The sequence below is a fragment of the Balaenoptera physalus genome (assembly GCF_965194825.1).
Source record: "Balaenoptera physalus genome assembly, chromosome: 2".
Taxonomy (NCBI): Eukaryota; Metazoa; Chordata; class Mammalia; order Artiodactyla; family Balaenopteridae; genus Balaenoptera; species Balaenoptera physalus.
The window spans coordinates 101709583-101727029 of NC_138883.1; the positions used below are offsets into that span (position 1 = coordinate 101709583).

General features: G+C 35.8%; 1 protein-coding gene and 1 long non-coding RNA gene across 11 annotated transcripts in view; both read left to right on the forward strand.

Annotated features, from left to right (window-relative positions):
* The window catches only part of TEX9 (testis expressed 9), a 229949-nt gene that overhangs the window by 117323 nt on the left and 95179 nt on the right, over positions 1 to 17447 (forward strand). The window lies entirely within an intron of this gene.
* Positions 1101 to 16330, forward strand: LOC309654334. Its single transcript, XR_014260160.1, has 3 exons — positions 1101 to 4416; positions 13952 to 13976; positions 16139 to 16330. It is a non-coding gene; the product is annotated as an uncharacterized lncRNA (long non-coding RNA).

A 17447-nucleotide genomic window follows, 5' to 3' on the forward strand; every position in this document is an offset into this window, starting at 1 on the left:
TTTGTACTGTGTTTAGAGTTTATAGTTGTTATAAACTACAAATGTGTTGGTCCAACAGATTACTCGGCCATACAAGAATTTTAGCTCCTTTCCTTTCTCTTTTTTACCAAAAGAACATCTATTCATTTGTTAAGAATTAATTAAGACATTATCTCCTCAGAGAAACCTTCCCTTTCACCCACTTCCTTCAGGTTGAAAGTTAGTTAGCTACCTAAGAGCTGGTTAGGTGTTCCTCTGGGCTTTCATAGGACCCCATATCAAACTGCTTATAGCACTTGTGATATTTTAGTGAAATTAGTTATGTGTACGTATTTTTTCCAACTGACTATAACAATTTGAGCTCAGGGACCCTAGTTTATTTATTTATCTTTAGATCCCTAGTGTCTAGTACAAGATCTGGTACATAGGCTAAATGTTCTGTTGAACATTCTGTATTGATAAGCCATGAGATATGATATATATATATCATAAAATTATACATATTTTTAAATTTTATGATTTTTTATTATGATTTTTATGATTCTTTTCCTGTTGGTAAGTGTGTAAGGGTGTAGTGTCCAGATGGTCAAATCACAGGGTTCAATCTAAATCTTGGCCTAGTAGGGTAGGATGGTTATGGAGATAGTCAAGTAGCTTGGAGTCCTAGAAAGGGTTTTAGACCCAGCAGTGGGAATGACAATTCAAACTAGGAACTGAGGTAGAACCTATGTCCTGTTGAGTAGGCACTGATGATGGGGGCCAGAGAAGAAGGTAGCTACATAGTGGACCTACAGATGTCTGAAGGTTCTCATTCCATTCAGAGCAACTAATTCCAGATTCTACTCACTTAGTCTGGCATTGGGTGAGTCTGACCTTTAGTCTGATGATCTTCAATGATTAGTTTATTTTTACTAGGGGACATATCAGTTGTGGTCCCAAAAATGTCATGATTTTTTGATTCATTTCATTAGGCCTTGAGCTTGCATTGGTCCTTAAAATGTCCCTAACTAAAGTGAAGATATTTGTGGGAGGGGTAACAGTTTAGAAGATAGTCACTTAACTGATAGCTTTCTGTGGCCAAGACCAGGCAAGAATATGCCATATAATGAGTGTTTAAAGAGTCTGTAGCATGTGTGGCGGTGGAGTTGGTAAGCTGGAAGAAGGGCAACTGTAAAACATTTCCATAGCTTGATTGAAGGTCACTGTTTCAGGAGACCCTTGTCAATTTTCCCTTCATAGGCTATCAAACCCCGGACACTTAGGATACAATGTTTTCCCTGTCTCTTGAGAAAAAGATGAAAATAATTTGTGGCTATTAACCATGTTTTGTAGGTCTTGCCCAGATTTTGTGCACCTTTCTATGAAAGATAATTTTCACATTAGAGCAATCATGGATCCAAAGTAACTTTGTTTGAAATTTATGCCAGGTTTCTGTTTATTGTCTCCAGTAAAGGACAAAGAAAGACCTGCCTAATAAACTGTCTCAAATGAGATAATGGAGTTTTGATAGGATACCGTCGTTATTGAACATTTCAGCCCAAACGGCAATTATAAGAAGGTTAGAACTCCAACCTCCTCTGAAGAACATATCTGTTGTAGGCAAAATCCTCTGGATTTGCCCCCAAAATGTCAGAGTGTGTAGTTTCACTTGAACATAAAAAAATTATGTTACAAGCAGAGGACTAAAACTGCACAAGGGTTGGACTGCAGCCAGTGTGGTGGTATTTGCATGTTGTGTAATATTGTTTTGAATGGAGAAAAATGAAAGGACAGCAGAATAATCCTTGACTGATATCTAGGTTTTTAGCTAGGCAAAATATCAGGCCTAGCTAGAGGTTATTAACTCTAGATTCAGCAAATGTCTTAAGCAGTCAGACTTAGCAGTTGCCAAAATATTGAGCTCAAAAAATTTCTGAGTTCATAAAATCATTTTAAATGTAGTCACAAAGATTGAGTTATGTGTGAAAGAGAGAACTGCTATTTTATCTGGCACTGTGTTTTTCTTTAATCATTCAAAATGTTATTTCAACTAAAATACCAAGTTGAGGTATACAATATGCTTCCTCTTGATTTCTCTAAATCCTAGAACCTAACTTTGTTAAGGAGGCACTTTAGACACTGTTGTCATTCTCCTTAGTACTTGAGATGAGTGGGAGAGGATGCATGATAAGTACATAATGAAGCTCTTGGTGTGAAGGTATCCATCCCTGTAAGTGAGCTTAAAGCTATTATAAGGTGAACAAGATTGAAAAAGAAGCAACTTCGATACTTTGGGGAATTAACTTCATTCTGGGAAGTTAGCTTGTGCAGGTTTAAAAGGACTCCCAGACAGGAGTAGGTTGGAAAGTGTTGAGTGATGAGGTGTTAGGTGAGAGGTGCAGGCGGAGATGTTAATTGCTGCATTTCTATTTCAAGCTCTGCCATGTGTCTTCCATTAGTATAAACCTATTTAAATTATTTACTTCTCTTGACAATGCAGTGGCTGATGGCACTTCTTGTTTATTATCTCTGTTGTTTTCAGTATTCTTACTGTAATATGATGCTTTTATATCAGGTTACTGAATAGCAGGAAACATGTTTGCCATCACATCAGAAATATATTACTTTGAAATTTAAAAATAAGCTTTTCATGCACAAAATTTTAGTTATTCCACCCAAACTCTGCAATAAGATAGTCAGTTAAGAAAGACTAAGCTCTGTAACATAATTTCACACTAGGTGAGAGTGCTTGAAAACTACATTTCTAAATATCTTTGAATCATTATTTTTCCCTCTCCATCTTCTCTCCAATTCAGCTCATTATCTAAACTACCTAAGGTAAGTTCTTTCATATTCTTATGCAAAACTGATAAACATTTGGATCCTTGTAATATAGGGCCTAATGTTTGGGTGCCTGACCTGCTCACAGCCCCTTTCTGAACAAATAGACCAGAAGCAGCCCTTAAGCACAGGTGGCCATGCTCAGGTTTATAGGATCTCAGCACCATAACCACAGTTGATTAGACCCAAAGGTAGCAAAGGACCTGGCAAGCAGATGAGTGAGCCTATTATGAGAGCTTTGGCCAAGAGTGGTGCCCAGGTGCCCCATAACTGGCCAATACCAAAAAAGACTTCTCTTAGAGAGTTTGAATGAGACACTTGCTTTGGAAGGGTTATTTCATTGTTCTTGCCCGGAGCAGTAGCAATAAAAACAGTGACTGAGTCGTGGAGCACTAGAATGGGGAGCAATGAAAGTCTACTGTTGTCTGTATGAGGAAGTAAGCAGATTGCTAAAGTGCTGTTGTTTCCTTAATGACACCCCAGTTCTCCATGGCCTGGCTATATGGCTTTTGAGACTATTTCCTTTTCCTCCAATGACCTCCTCCTGTATATCCACAATAGAGACTCATTAACTGAAATAACATGAGACTGTTCCTTACAATCCTAAAAAGCCCAGATCAGTACTTCTCAAAATTTTAACATGCATACCAATCTCCTGGGGATCTTGTTAAAATGCAGATTCTAATTCAGTAGCTGTGGGGTGTGGCCTGTGATTCTGCATTTTATACGTTTCCAAGTAATACTGGTGCTGTTAATCCATCGCCATGGATTGCACTTTGAGTAACAAGGGTTTAGATAACACCTCCTCGATGGGCTACGTGCTAAATGATTGATTGATCTATAAGTCCCTACTAGGAAGTAACATCTATAAAGATTATTTTAGTCTTCAACAACAGAATTTTAGCACTGGAGAAATCATCTCCTTCAATGTTGTCTTATCTGTTCAGGCATATGGTATACGAGAAATACCATAGAATGAGATTGTGTATAAACAACAGAAATTTATTTCTCACAGTTCTGGAGGCTGGAATTCTGAGATGAGGGTGCTAGCATGGTTGGGTTCTTGAGAAGCCCTCTTCTAGGTTGCAGGCTGCTGACTTATTGTATTCTTACATGGCAGAGAGCAGAGAGAGAAGGCGAGCTCTCTGGTGACTCTTACAAGGGCACTAATCCTGTTCAAGAGGGCTCCACTCTCATGACCTCATGTAATCCTAATTACCTACCAAAGGCTCCACCTCCTTATACCATCACATTAGGGAGTGGGGTTTTAACATGAATTTTGGGAGGACACAAACATTCAGTTCATAACAACTGTCTCAACCAATGCCAGAATCTTTTTCTACAGTATCCATGATGTGTGGTCTCATTCAGCCTCTGAGTGAATGCTTATTAGTGATGAAGAATACACTACCCTACAAGACTTTCCATTCTGCTGGCAAACAACTCTGGTTATGAGGCCTGCCAAAGGCAGGGCCTAACTACAGTGAAGCCTACTCTAAATGTGCAAAAACTATGAATTAGAGGAGTTAAAAATAATCATATTTACCACCTATTGATTGTCATGACAGCTCTACAATATGGGTTTCTCCATTTGACAAGTAGAAATTGAGGCTCAAGGTAAGTAAGTTACTTACCCAAGTTTGCACAGCTATTAGGTGGTGGAACCAGGAATCAAACCCAGATCGGAGTCTAAAGTGGGTGTTCTTTGCACAATACTATATTGTCTTTCAAAGTATAATTTTGTTTCTTTCAAATGCTTTAAATGTCTAATTACCAAAATAGTTTGTTAGCTGGGACCTCTGCACACAGAGGTCCTCTTCCTATTCATTTTATTTACTGCTGTTGGATGAATTTTCCTTAAAAATTAAAAAAAAAAATAGTACTTCTCCAAAGTTCAAGGAGCCTTCGACGTTTTCTCACTGTCCTTCACTCCTTATTACTCCCTGCTACCCACTGTTGACCACTGTATGGGACATCCCAGTCTCCTCTTCCCTTCCCTCCAAATACAAATGATTCTTTTGTTTCCCAATGTTTGCCAAATGTTACATATTCTTTAAGGCCCAGGTCAAATCCTTCAAATGTATTTTTTCCTTCCCCATGAAGTTTTTCCTTATTTCTCAAGACATTTAGGAGCTTTCCCTTCTTGAATTCCTATAACATCTATTACATGTTTTAGCCCTTTCTGAATCACAAATTCTATCATATTGTTGTCTTGACTTTTACATTTTTTCAGCCTCATTTCCTCCAACATCATTTAAACATTTATGAACTGCTAACATATAGCTTTATATGTAATGGATTTTCCTATCCAGCCCAATTTGTACCTCTGAAATAGCATGTATTTTATTTTTATACATTTTATAGTTGGCTGTAGACACAATGTCGGGACAGGATTGTTTTCTTAAACTTTGTACTTTTAACATGTCTAAGGGTTAAATTCTGATTTTGAAACACTTTAGAGAAAAATAAATTATTATACTGGTTATAAAATTAAAGTATTACTCTAATTTAAAATTTTGTCAAAAACAATGGGGTTGGGGGTCATAAAAACCTGGCTTTTAACCCCAAAGTTACTGTTAATGAACCATGTAACCTTGAATGAATTTTTAAATCTCTCTAGAAGTTGATTTCCTAATTATTGAAAATGAAGGGCCTATGCCAAATACTGTACTCCTCAAAAATGTGATGACTCTATAGTATAATTTCATCTGAAACTTTAAAAATACTTTAAGTAGGTTGGGATTCCATTCTAGTTAATGTTAAAGATATCTTAGATACTTACAATTACCAAGCTGTGTTTGCGTCATGCACATTTTGAGCTGAATTCTCATTAGCTACCTGCCCCCCAATAAACCTTTTCTGTTTCTAGTTTCTAGCTCCATATTATTGAATCAACTGCAAATGTTTATTCGTGTCACATTCAAAGTGATGAATGTTGTTGGATAAAGGTCCAGAATTCACAACATCCTTCGAACTCTTGCTTGTTTTCACAATGTTTCCATAGCTAAATGCTCTGTTTTATACATTCTCATCACCCCAAAACATTATTTCAAAATACATGTGGTGACTACATAGAATTACAAACATTCCTAATTTTTTCCAAATATTTGCAGAATTGAATTATGAAAGACTAGTTTTGAATGGGCAAGTTCCATTTAAAGTAGAGGAAATCAAAAGCACTGTTTCAAAAGTTTATCAAAGAGTACTTCCTTATTCAAGAGAGGTATTGTGAGAGATGATACGTGCCCTCCATGACTTGACTGATAGCTGAGTCTTTTAGTCATTTTGTAGGTAACAAGTATTATCTGAAAGACACCAGAAGATTGGTATTATCAGGGCAGGACTTGAGGAGATCTCTGTCATTTGGGGGATGACAGATCAAAATATGGTACAGCTTTTCAACCAGGTCTAATAATTATTACACATAAACATTGGCATAGAGAAAATTTTGAATAATTAAAGCTAAGGCTCAGCTTTTGCTCAAGAAGGGCTACGGATTTCACACACTCTTTTCTGACCTCATCTGACATTAAGTACACAATGTTTGAAAGTAGGGAACAGCTGCTGAAAAATACATAACAAAGAATAGGGTGTGTGAATGTGTCTTGTTTGCTGCCAGTTGTCAATCTGCTGGGGAAGAAGAACATCCAGAAATCATCTCTCCCTCCCCAAATAGATTATATAAACATGCTTAGTTAGGGACAGTGGTGAGATGGAAAGAAATTTTTCTTGACTATTCATTTTATTCATTCAGTGTGACTCTTATAAGAGGTTGACTTTTTTTTATTGAAGAATAGTTGACTTACAATATTATATTAGTTTTAGGTGTACAACCTGTAGAGTGATTCAGTATTTTCATAGATTATACTCCATTTAAAGTAATTACAAAATAACGGCTATATTTCTCTGTGCTGTACAGTATCTCCTTGTTGCTTATTTATTTTATACATAGTATTTTGTGTCTCTTAATCCCATACCCCTCTCTCACCCCTCCCTCTTCCCTCTCCCCATTGGTAACTACCAGTTTGTTCTCTATATCTGTGAGTCTGTTTCTGTTTTGTTATATACATTCGTTTTATTTTTAAATTCCATATGTAAGTGATAACATACAATATTTGTCTTTGACTTATTTCACTAAGCATAATACTCTCTAGGTCCATCCATGTAGTTGCTAATGGCAGAATTTAATTCTTTTTCATGGCTGAATAATATTCCATTCATCTGACAATGGGCACTTATGGTTGCTTCCATATCTTGGCTATTGTAAATAATGCTGCTGTGAAGATCAGGGTGCATGTATTGAATTAATATTATAAGAAATATTTTTTCTCATAATAATTTGAAAGCAGGTAATTTGAATAAACAGGATTTACCTAGGCATCTACACTTATCATAAAATATTGAAAAGCTAATGCATATATTAATAACAGCACCTTTTTCTGTGGGTGAAGAGAAAGTGAGAACTTTCCCTGTATGAATTTTGTCACAAAGTTCTTTGATAACTGAAGCTGGAAAACACATTTAAAGTTTTTCTACTAAACTTATGACCAGGAAGAGATAAATTAAGTGAGTTCCATAGTCCTTTTCATATTGCCCTGACTGGACTGGACTTGTTTTCCGTTTATAACTACTTTATGCATTTTGGTGTATAGTATATTTGATTTATTATATTGTTTGCATTTGTTGAGAAATACTCAGATTTTATAAGCTTGTTTTAATTAAATTTAATTAAATTAATGTATATGCTGTTGTTTTTGGTTCTGCTATTTCCCTTCAGGACAGCTATGTTGAAAAATGAATAGTCACTTCCCAATGATGCCACGACGAAATGTTCAGCTTTGGATGTTTCTAAGTATAAAAACGAAAATAACAATTACTACTGAATTTCTGATATCTCTATAAAAATACTGGGGAAAAAAAAACAAAACCATATTAGCACTCTAAATTAATAAAGAGCACTTTTGAATATTATAACCTACAGCTTTCTGAATTGTGAATATTAGCTTCTTTTAAAATTACATTAATATTAGTAAAAGAAATTTTTGACCATGATTAAAATTGTGAGTTTTAAATGACTTATTTAAAATAAAATGTAACAAAAACTGGAAAAAATCTAGCAAAAAGAGATGATGTGGTAAAAATTTAAAGTGCCATATGTAAAGAAATTGGCAAGAGGGAATTCAGTTGGTCAGGCCTAAGCTTCAGACTTTGGAATATGGACGGATTCAAAAGAATTATGCAACCATCTTTTGGCACCAAATTCCTCAAACATATTGTTGATAGTAATTGCCTTACACTCATTCCCTTATAACATGGCTTCTAATTCTTCTACTTTACTATAAATATCCTTCCTGAGGCCAGTGGCTTCTTTCTTGCCAAATCCAGAGAACTTTTCCCAGTCTGCTTATTGCTCAGTCTTTACATTGTATTTTAGATGGGTAACTTCATATTTGTTTCATTTTATTTTTAGCATTATAAATATTACAAAAGTAATATGTGCTCTTTTTAGTATATTAGAACATACAGATTTTAAAAAATCATATGTGATAACAAAGGCTGACATTTTAGTGGAATCTCTCCTCACTTTTAAATATGTTTATATACTTTGCACATTTGTATCCTGAGTTAGGTCACTTGGGGTCAGGAGTAGGAATCATTCTTACATTAGTCGTCAGATGTGGCTGGCTTTTGCTCCACCTGCTTAAGGAGGACATTACCCACTTTTGCAGTGTCCTTCAGTTATTACTAGGAGTCCCTAGAGGTGTCTGTCTTGTAGTTACAAACAAATCTTACCTTAAAGGTACTGCTACAGCTCTGTGAGATATCCACCTCTCTCCCACTGGGCATTGTAAACTCTGCTGAACACCAGCATTGGCTTTTTAGAGTCCTTGAATTGGCAAAGCAGGACTTATGTCCAAAAGTAAAAAGATGGGGAAAAGATAGACCAGGAAAATGACCAATGAAAAGAATGCCAAGTTAGTTATTTTTATAGCATATAAAATTGACCAGCTAAAAAGCATTATTGGAGAGAGACAGATTATTACATAATAATAAAAGGTTAATTTCACCAGGATTTAAACATTATTTGCTTCTACCACATTTCAGTTCTAACATGTCCTTTTTTTTCTTCACATTTTAATATATCTGAAGTCAGAAGGCATCTTACAGTTACAGTCAGATAAGTGGCAGAAACAATGTGATCGTCACTGCTTGAATATTCACTCCAAAACTTGCAAAATGGAGTCAGAAGCATGGAAGAAAATCTGGAGAAAATAGTAGCGCACTCAATAAAAAGTTGCACAACTAAACTTGATAATACAGAAGAAAGTATTATATGGAGAAGGATGGATATCCTTGAGTCAGTTGAAAAGCGATTCAAGCAAGTCAGACTGAGTATAGGAATTTTTAGGAATGTCTTAACCAATCTTTTTTTTTTTTTTTAAGTCTATAGGCAGAGCTTTTTTTTTTTTTAAATTAAACCATCTTTTTCCCTTTATTTACTTATTATTTATGGCTGTGTTGGGTCTTCGTTTCTGTGCGAGGGCTTTCTTTAGTTGCTGCAAGTGGGGGCCACTCTTCATCGCGGTGCGCGGGCCTCTCACTATCGCGGCCTCTCTTGCTGCGGAGCACAGGCTCCAGACGCGCAGGCTCAGTAGTTGTGGCACACGGACCTAGTTGCTCCGTGGCATGTGGGATCTTCCCAGACCAGGGCTCGAACCCATGTCCCCTGCATTAGCAGGCAGATTCTCAACCGCTGCACCACCAGGGAAGCCCAACCAATCTGTTTTTCTCCAGCTTTATTGAGGAATAACTTACACACAGTAAAGTTCACCCATTTTAATTGTATAGCTTAATGAGCTTCGACACTTATATGCAGTCAGGTATCCACCACCACAATCAAGGTACAGAACATTCCCAACAACTAAAAATTCCTCGTGGCCCTTTCCAGTCAAGGCCTTCCTCCCCGCTCCAGTTCCAGGTGGCCATCGATCTGCTTTCAGTGACTATGGTTTGCCTTTTCCAGAATTTAGTATTAGTGGAATCGTATAGTATACAGCCTTTTGTCTTTGATATATGTTTTCATTTGTCTTGGGTAATTACAAACTAAATTGCTGTGTTGTATGGTAACCATCTATCTAACGTTATAAAACACTGCCAAATTGTTTTTTATATGGTGTGAAGTGTGGATCAAGGTTAACTTTTTCTCATATGGATTTATAATTGTTCTAGCAATATTTGTTTAAAAGCCTATTCTCTGGCTCCATTGAATGCCTTTGCACCTTTATTAAAATGTGTGGGTCTACTTCTAGACCCTCTTCTCTTCCATTGATCCACGTGTCTACATTTTTTGTCAGTACTACACTGTCTTCATTACTATACTTTTAAAATTAGGTATTGTGAGTCCTCCCACATCGCTCTTCTTTCTCAAAATTGTTTTATCTAGCCTAGTTCCTTTGTCATTCCACATATATTTTAGAATCAGCTTGTTGATTTCCACAAAAATCTTGCTGGGATGTTGAATGGAGGGAGCTGACATCTTCACAATATTGAGTCTCCTAAACCAGGAACATGGAATATCTTTCCATTTATTTGCTCTTCTTTGAAATCTTTCATCAATGCTTTGCAGTTTTCAGCATATAGATTTTGCACATATTTTGGTAGATTTTTACCTAAGCGGTTCATGTTCTTTTGGTCCTATTGTAAATAGTGCTGCATTTTAAAATTTAATTTCCAATTGTTCATTGCTAGTATATAGAATTACAATTAGTTTTTGTATATTGACCTTGTATCTTACAACTTTGCCAAACTTAGTAAGTAGCTCCATAGATTTTCGGGGGTAGATTTTTCAGAATTTTCGAAATAGACAATCATGTCATCTGTGAATAGAAACAGTTTTACTTCCTCTTTTCCAAGATAGCTTGATTGATTAACTTACCTTATTGCACAGGATAGAACCATCATTCGTAATGTCCAGTATGATTATGAATAGGAATAGTGAGAGTAGAAATTCCTGTTTTGTTCCTCATATTAGGGAACAGCATTTGGTTTTTTATCATTAAATATGAGGTTAGATATAGTTGTTTTTGAGATGCTTTTTATCAGGGTGAAGAGGTTTCCTTCTACTTCCAGTTTGATGAGAATACAATGTTTTAGTCTTACTTTTTTCTTTAAAAAACACCACATGGTAGGCATTATAATTGATAGGAATTTTAGAGAAATTATTTATTTAGACCTACATGCACATTTACCATTTTATTTGATTACCATTCTTCTGGCATCTCAAAATGTTCCTCTGGTATTATTTTCTTTCTTCCTGAATTACATCATTTTGAAGTTCCTTTAGTATGAGTATGTGGGTGGTACCTCTCTTAGGTTTTATTTATCTGAAGATATCTTTATTTCTCCCTCTCTCTTGCAATATAATATTAGAGACTGAGTACACAGATCTAGACTGAAGTTATTTTCTTTGATCACTTTGAGGGTATAATAAAACCCCCTCATAATAAGATTCATGAAGATGAAACATTTCAATTGTGTAAAAAGAAGGGTGGGCTTATTGTGAAAATTAAAGAAATGAGTCATCTGAGTCTGTCTAGCTGATCGGCTAGAAGTTCTAGTGGTCTGGCTCTATAATTAAAATCTTTGCTCATCCTGGTTGTGGTTTAGCACCACTTGGTGGTGGCTGTCTGCTTCAAAATAAACATCAGTGGTGCCAGTTCTGGATCCTGTCTCACTGGCTGGAACTTCCAGGTCAGTGGCAGCATTAATAGTAACCTCCTGTTTAGCTGGAGCCCGTTTAGTCAGTCTAATCAAAGGAGATTTAGCTAGAAGAATAACGGCAATAAAGGGCCCCTGCCTCCCTGTTTCCTGGGATAGTGTGCTTACTTTTTTCTCACCCAGCCTTACCCTTTCCTCCATATCCTGTACCCCATCCACATTCCTATCCCAGAAGATAAAAGTTTATCCTAACCAATTTGGGGCTAGGCAAAAGGCAGCCAATCATTAATGATTAATTGGTGATTAATCACCAATCATATTTGACCCAAATTCTCATTTATAATGGGGCTTATTATCCTAGGATTTCACTTATTATTTTAATGTCTTCTAGCTTCCAGTACTGCTATTAAAACATCTGCTTTCAGTCTAATTGCTTCTTTCTAGGTTGTCTGTCTTTTTTCTTTTTAGCTGCTTTAAAGATCTTTTCTTTTTCTTTGGTGTTTTGGATTTTATGACAGGCATAAGAATAGATTTTTAAATTTATCCTCTTTGTGACACTCTGTGCTTCTTGAATCTGTGCATTCATGTCTTTCCTAAATCCTAGAAGATTCTAAGTAATTAACTTTTGTAATATTGCTTCTCAATTCTAAAAATCTGTTCTTGGAATCTGCTTATTTATATGTCAGACCTTCTCAGTCTAACTTCTGCAATTGTTTAACATTTCTTTTGTATTTCCCATGTCCTTATCATTCTCTGTTCATTCTGGATAATTTTCTTAGATGTTTTATGCTTTACAAATCATCTGTGTCTAATCTGCCATTCAACCCATCCACTGAGTGTTTTCATTTCAACAAATGTGTATTTGATGTCTGAAAGCTTAATTTGAGTTTTTGTCACATTTGCTTGGTCATTCCTGATAGTCTCTTATTGCTTGCTCATCATTATGAGTCTATCCCTTATTTCTTTAGATATTTTATAAATGGATAGTCTACATTTCACAGCTGATACAATTTTAATCTCTCTCTTGGGAGTTCTAAATATTTATTATTTCTTCCCATTTTTCACTAATGGTGATTTGTTTCCTTTATGCTTGGTGATTTTTGATGGTGAACTCACATTTTCTTGATCTTAATCCCAGAATCTGGTGGGCTTAGTTAGAGATGTTTTTCTCTGAAGAGGATTTGTGTTTGATTCTGCTGGGAGCCTGGGGGCACTACCAGTCTGGAACTACTTTAGCCTTTTTCATTTAGTTTAGTAGCCTAGAGCAAGGGTCTCAAGTTCAGCTCCCTCATATTGCTGTTGACTTAAACACAGACTGAGCACAGTTCTTTTATGGGCATTTTCTCAGATTAGTCCCTTTATTTTTAATTGCGTATTCACAGAATCAGTTTTGTTTATTTGAGGGAGCAAAGAGCTGGAGGGGGTGATGTCAGCAGGATACATAGAAATGTTCTCTGCTTCCTTCAAGTTTTCAGCAATGCATATATATTTGTCCATTTGATGGTTTGTTTGTTTTAATAGAATCTGGTTGTTTTGCAGTACAAGGATGCCCCAGATGATTTAGCTTACAATTCTTTTGGAGAAGAAGTCTCTTTCAGCATATTTTTTAAAAAAATAGACTTAATTTTTAGAACAGAATTAGATTTACAGAAAAATTGAGAATAGGGTACAGAGTTCCTATATATCCTGCACCCAATTTCCCTTATTATTAACATCTTACATTAGTATAGTACATTTGTTAGAATTAATGAACCATTATTGATACACTGTCATTAACTAAGTCCATAGTTTATTCAGATTTCTTTGGTCTTTAAACCTAATGTCTTTTTCCGCTCCTGGATTCGATCCAGGATACCACTTTACATTAACTTGTCATGTTTCCTTAGGCTCCTCTTGGTTGTGACAGTTTCTCAAACTTTCCTTGCTTTGCCTGACCTTGATAGTTTTCAGGAGTATTGATCAGGTATTTTGTAGGCTGCCCCTCTATCGGAATTTTTTTACTGTAGAAAAATATACATAACATAAAATTTACCATTGTAACTATTTTTAAGTTTACAATCTGGTGGCATTAAATATATTCATAACATCGTTCAGTGATCACAATCGTCCATTTCCAGAACTTTTTGATCATCCCAAACAGAAACTCTGTACCCCTTAAAAAAATAACACGTCAGTCCCCTCTCTCCCCATCTCCTGGTAACCTCTATTCTATTTTCTGTCTCTGAATTTGTCTATTCTAGATACCGCATATAAGTAGAATCATACAATATTTGTTCTTTTGTGTCTGGCTTATTTCACTTAGCATGTTTTCAAGGTTCATCCATCGTATAATGTGTATCCAAATTTCATTGTATGTATATACTACATTTTGTTTTATCAATCTTGCTTATAAGTTCCAGGAGATTTTTGTTGATTCCTTGGGATTTCTCCATAGACACTCATGTCATCTGCAAACAAAGGTATTTTATTTCTTCATTTCCAATCTGTATACCTTTTATTTCCTTTTCTTGCCTTATTATTAGCTAGGACTTTAGGTGTGAGAGTAAATAAGAATGGTGAGAGAGGATATCCTTGTCTTGTTCCTGATCTTTGGAGGAAAGCATTCAGTTTCTCACTATTAACTATGATGCTGGATGTAGGTATTTTGTAGATGCTCTTTATCAAGTTGAGGAAGTTCCTCTCTATTGCTAGTTTGCTGAGAATTTTTACCAGGAATGTTGTTGGATTGTCTCAAAAGCTTTTGCTGCATCAATTTGTATGCTTGTATGATTTTTCTTCTTTATCCTCTTTATGTACTAAATTATACTGAGTGGCTTTAGGATGTTGAACTGTCCTTATTCACCTAGAATAAATCCCACTTGGTTGTGTTGTATAATTCTTTTTGTACATTGTTGGATTCAATCTGCTAATATGTGTTAAAGACTTTTACATCTATGTTCATGAGAGATATCAGTCCATAGTTTTTCTTCTTATAATGTCCTTAACTGCTTTTGGTATTAGGGTAATGCTGGACTCATAGAATAAGTTAGGAAGTGTTCCCTTTATTTCCATTTTTTAGAAGAGATTGTGGAGAATTGGTATCACTTCATCCTTGAATGTTGGTTGAATTCATCAGTGAAACCATCTGGGCCTGGTGCTTTCTTTCTTGGAAAGTTATTGATTCAGTCCTTGATACTCAGATTATCTATTTCTCCTTGAGTGAATTTTGATAGTTTGCATCTTTCAAGGAATTGGTTCATTTCATCTAATTTATCAAATTTCTGGGTATACAGTTGCTGATAGTATTCCTTTATTTTTCTTTTAGTGTTCATGGGATAATTAAAGATGATCCCTATTCCATTTCTGATAATGGTATTGTATTGTTTATTTAAACATTTTTTCTGTATATTATTATGTTTTTACATCTTAAAAAGGCTTTCTGGCTGGGGAGAGATTCCTTGGCGTAGCCAATTCTTGGAGATAGCAAAGGGCTCAGACAGGAGTGTACCTTAAATACACCAACTGACCAATGCAGAGTCATACCTCCTCTATCTGGCCTGTACACCTCAGGAGGCAATATTCCTCTGTTTTAATCATCCCAGGGCCAGATACCAGGCAACTAGGAACAGACCCTACAGCTTAAAGTCTGCTGAAATGATTCAAACTAGCCAATCCTAAACTGTTCACTCTGCCTTGCTTTTTCTATAGGGTAGTCTAGGTTTTCCCTTCACTCATGTTTTCTGCCTCCTAACTACTCTGAGGCTTTTCCATATATCTCTGCATGGCATGCTGTGCCTCCCAATTCTAGGACCTATGAGTATAATGAACTTTGTTTTCATGAGCCTCTTCTATACCTTCTCTTGTGGTTGCACCTGACTGACCTGACTGACCATCACATAAAAGAACACAACAGCTAATTTTGTGCCTTTGCTTTTTTCCTTGGTTAGTATGGCTAGAGATTTATTGATTTTATTGATCCTTTCAAAGAACCAGATTTTGGTTTCTGTGATTTTCTCTGTTGTTTTCCTGTTTTCAATTCCATTGATATCTGTTCTAATTTTTATTATTTCTTTTCTTTTGCTCTCCTTAAGCTTAAATTGCTCTTCTTTCTCTCATTGCCCAAGGTGGAACCTTAGATTGTTGGTTTTAGATTTACCTTCTTTTCTAATATATACATTTAATGCTAAAATTCTAAGTGCTGCTTTCATTGTATCCTACAGGTTTTGATAAACTGTATTTTCATTTTCATTGAGCTCAAAAATACTTTTAAATTTCTCTTTAGACTTCTTTGACCCATGTATTATTTTAAAGTGTGTATTTAATCTCCAAATATTTTGGGATTTTACAGCTATTTTTCTGTTATTTATTTCTAGATTAATTCCATCATGGCCTCAGAAAAGATAGTTTATATAATTTCTGTTACAGGTTGAATTGTGGTCCCCCAAAAGACATGCTGAAGTCCTAACCCATCACATACACACCCCTCCCCTTAACCTGTGAATATGACCTTATTTGGAAATTGGGTCTTTACAGATGTAATCAAGTTAGCATGAAGTCATTAGGGTGGGTCCTAATCCAGTATGACTGGAAGAAATGCGACGTGAAGACAGACACACACAGGGAGAATGCTATGTGATTACAGAGGCAGAGAGTGGAACGATGCAGCTACAAGCCAAGGAATGCCAAGGAGTGACAGCCACCACCAGAAGCTAGGAAGATGCAAGGAAGGATTCTCCCCTACAGGTTTCAAAGGGGGCATGGCCCTGCCAACACCCTGATTTTGGACTTCCTGTCTCCAGACTGTGAAACAATAAATTTCTTTTGTTTTAAGCCACCCAGTCTGTGGTAATTTCTTACAGCAATTCTAGGGAACGAATATGATTTCTATACTTTTAAATTTATTAATGTGCATTTCGTGGCCCGGATGTAGTCTCTCTTGGTAAATGTTCTGTGTGACCTTGAGAAGGATGTGTATTCTGCTGTTGTTGGATGGAGTATTCTCTAAATGTCAATTAGATAAGATTGATAATGCTGTTTAGGGCAATTATATCCTTACTGATTTTCTGCCTGCCTGAACTATCAATGACTGAAAATGGGTTGTTGATGTTTCCCAATGTATTTGTGCATTTTTCTGTATCTCTTTGTACTCCTATTAGTTTTTGCCTCACGCATTCTGACACTCAACTTTTTGGTTCATACACATTAAGGATCGTTATATCTCCTTGGAGAGTTGACCTCTTTATCATTATGTAGTGCTCCTCTTTATCCCTGACAGTTTTTCTGGTTCTGAAATCACTTTGTTTGAAATTAATGTAGCTACTCCAGCTTTCTTTTGCTTAGTGCTAGTATGGCATAACTTTTCCCATCTTTTGACTTTTTAATTTTAATAATTTATTTTTAATGTTTTCACAGTTTGAGTGATGTATTTCACATACCCACCATTCACCCATATAAAGTGTACTAGTATAGTCACAGAGTTGTGCAACCATCAGCACAATCAATTTTAGAACATTTTTATTACCCCTCCCCCACCAAAAAAATCTTGCAACCCTTTAGTCAACCCTCCATCATCTGCCAGGGCTAGGCAACCACTGAACTACTTTCTGTCTCTATAGATTTGCCTATTCTGGACATTTCATATAATATGTGGTCCTATTTGAATGGAATCATATGATATGTGGTTTTTTTGTGAATTGCTTCTTTCATATAGCATATTTTCAAGGTTCATCCATATTGTGGTATGCATCAGTACTTCATTCCTTTCTGGTGCTGAATAATATTCCATTGTACGAATATACTACTTTTTATTTACCTGTTAATCAGTTTATTATCATTTGAGTCATTTCCACTTTTTGTCTTTTCTGCAATAAACATTTGTGTACAACTTTTTGTGAGGGTATATGTTTTCATTTCTCTTGGGTATATAGCTAGGAGTGGGTTGCTGGATCATG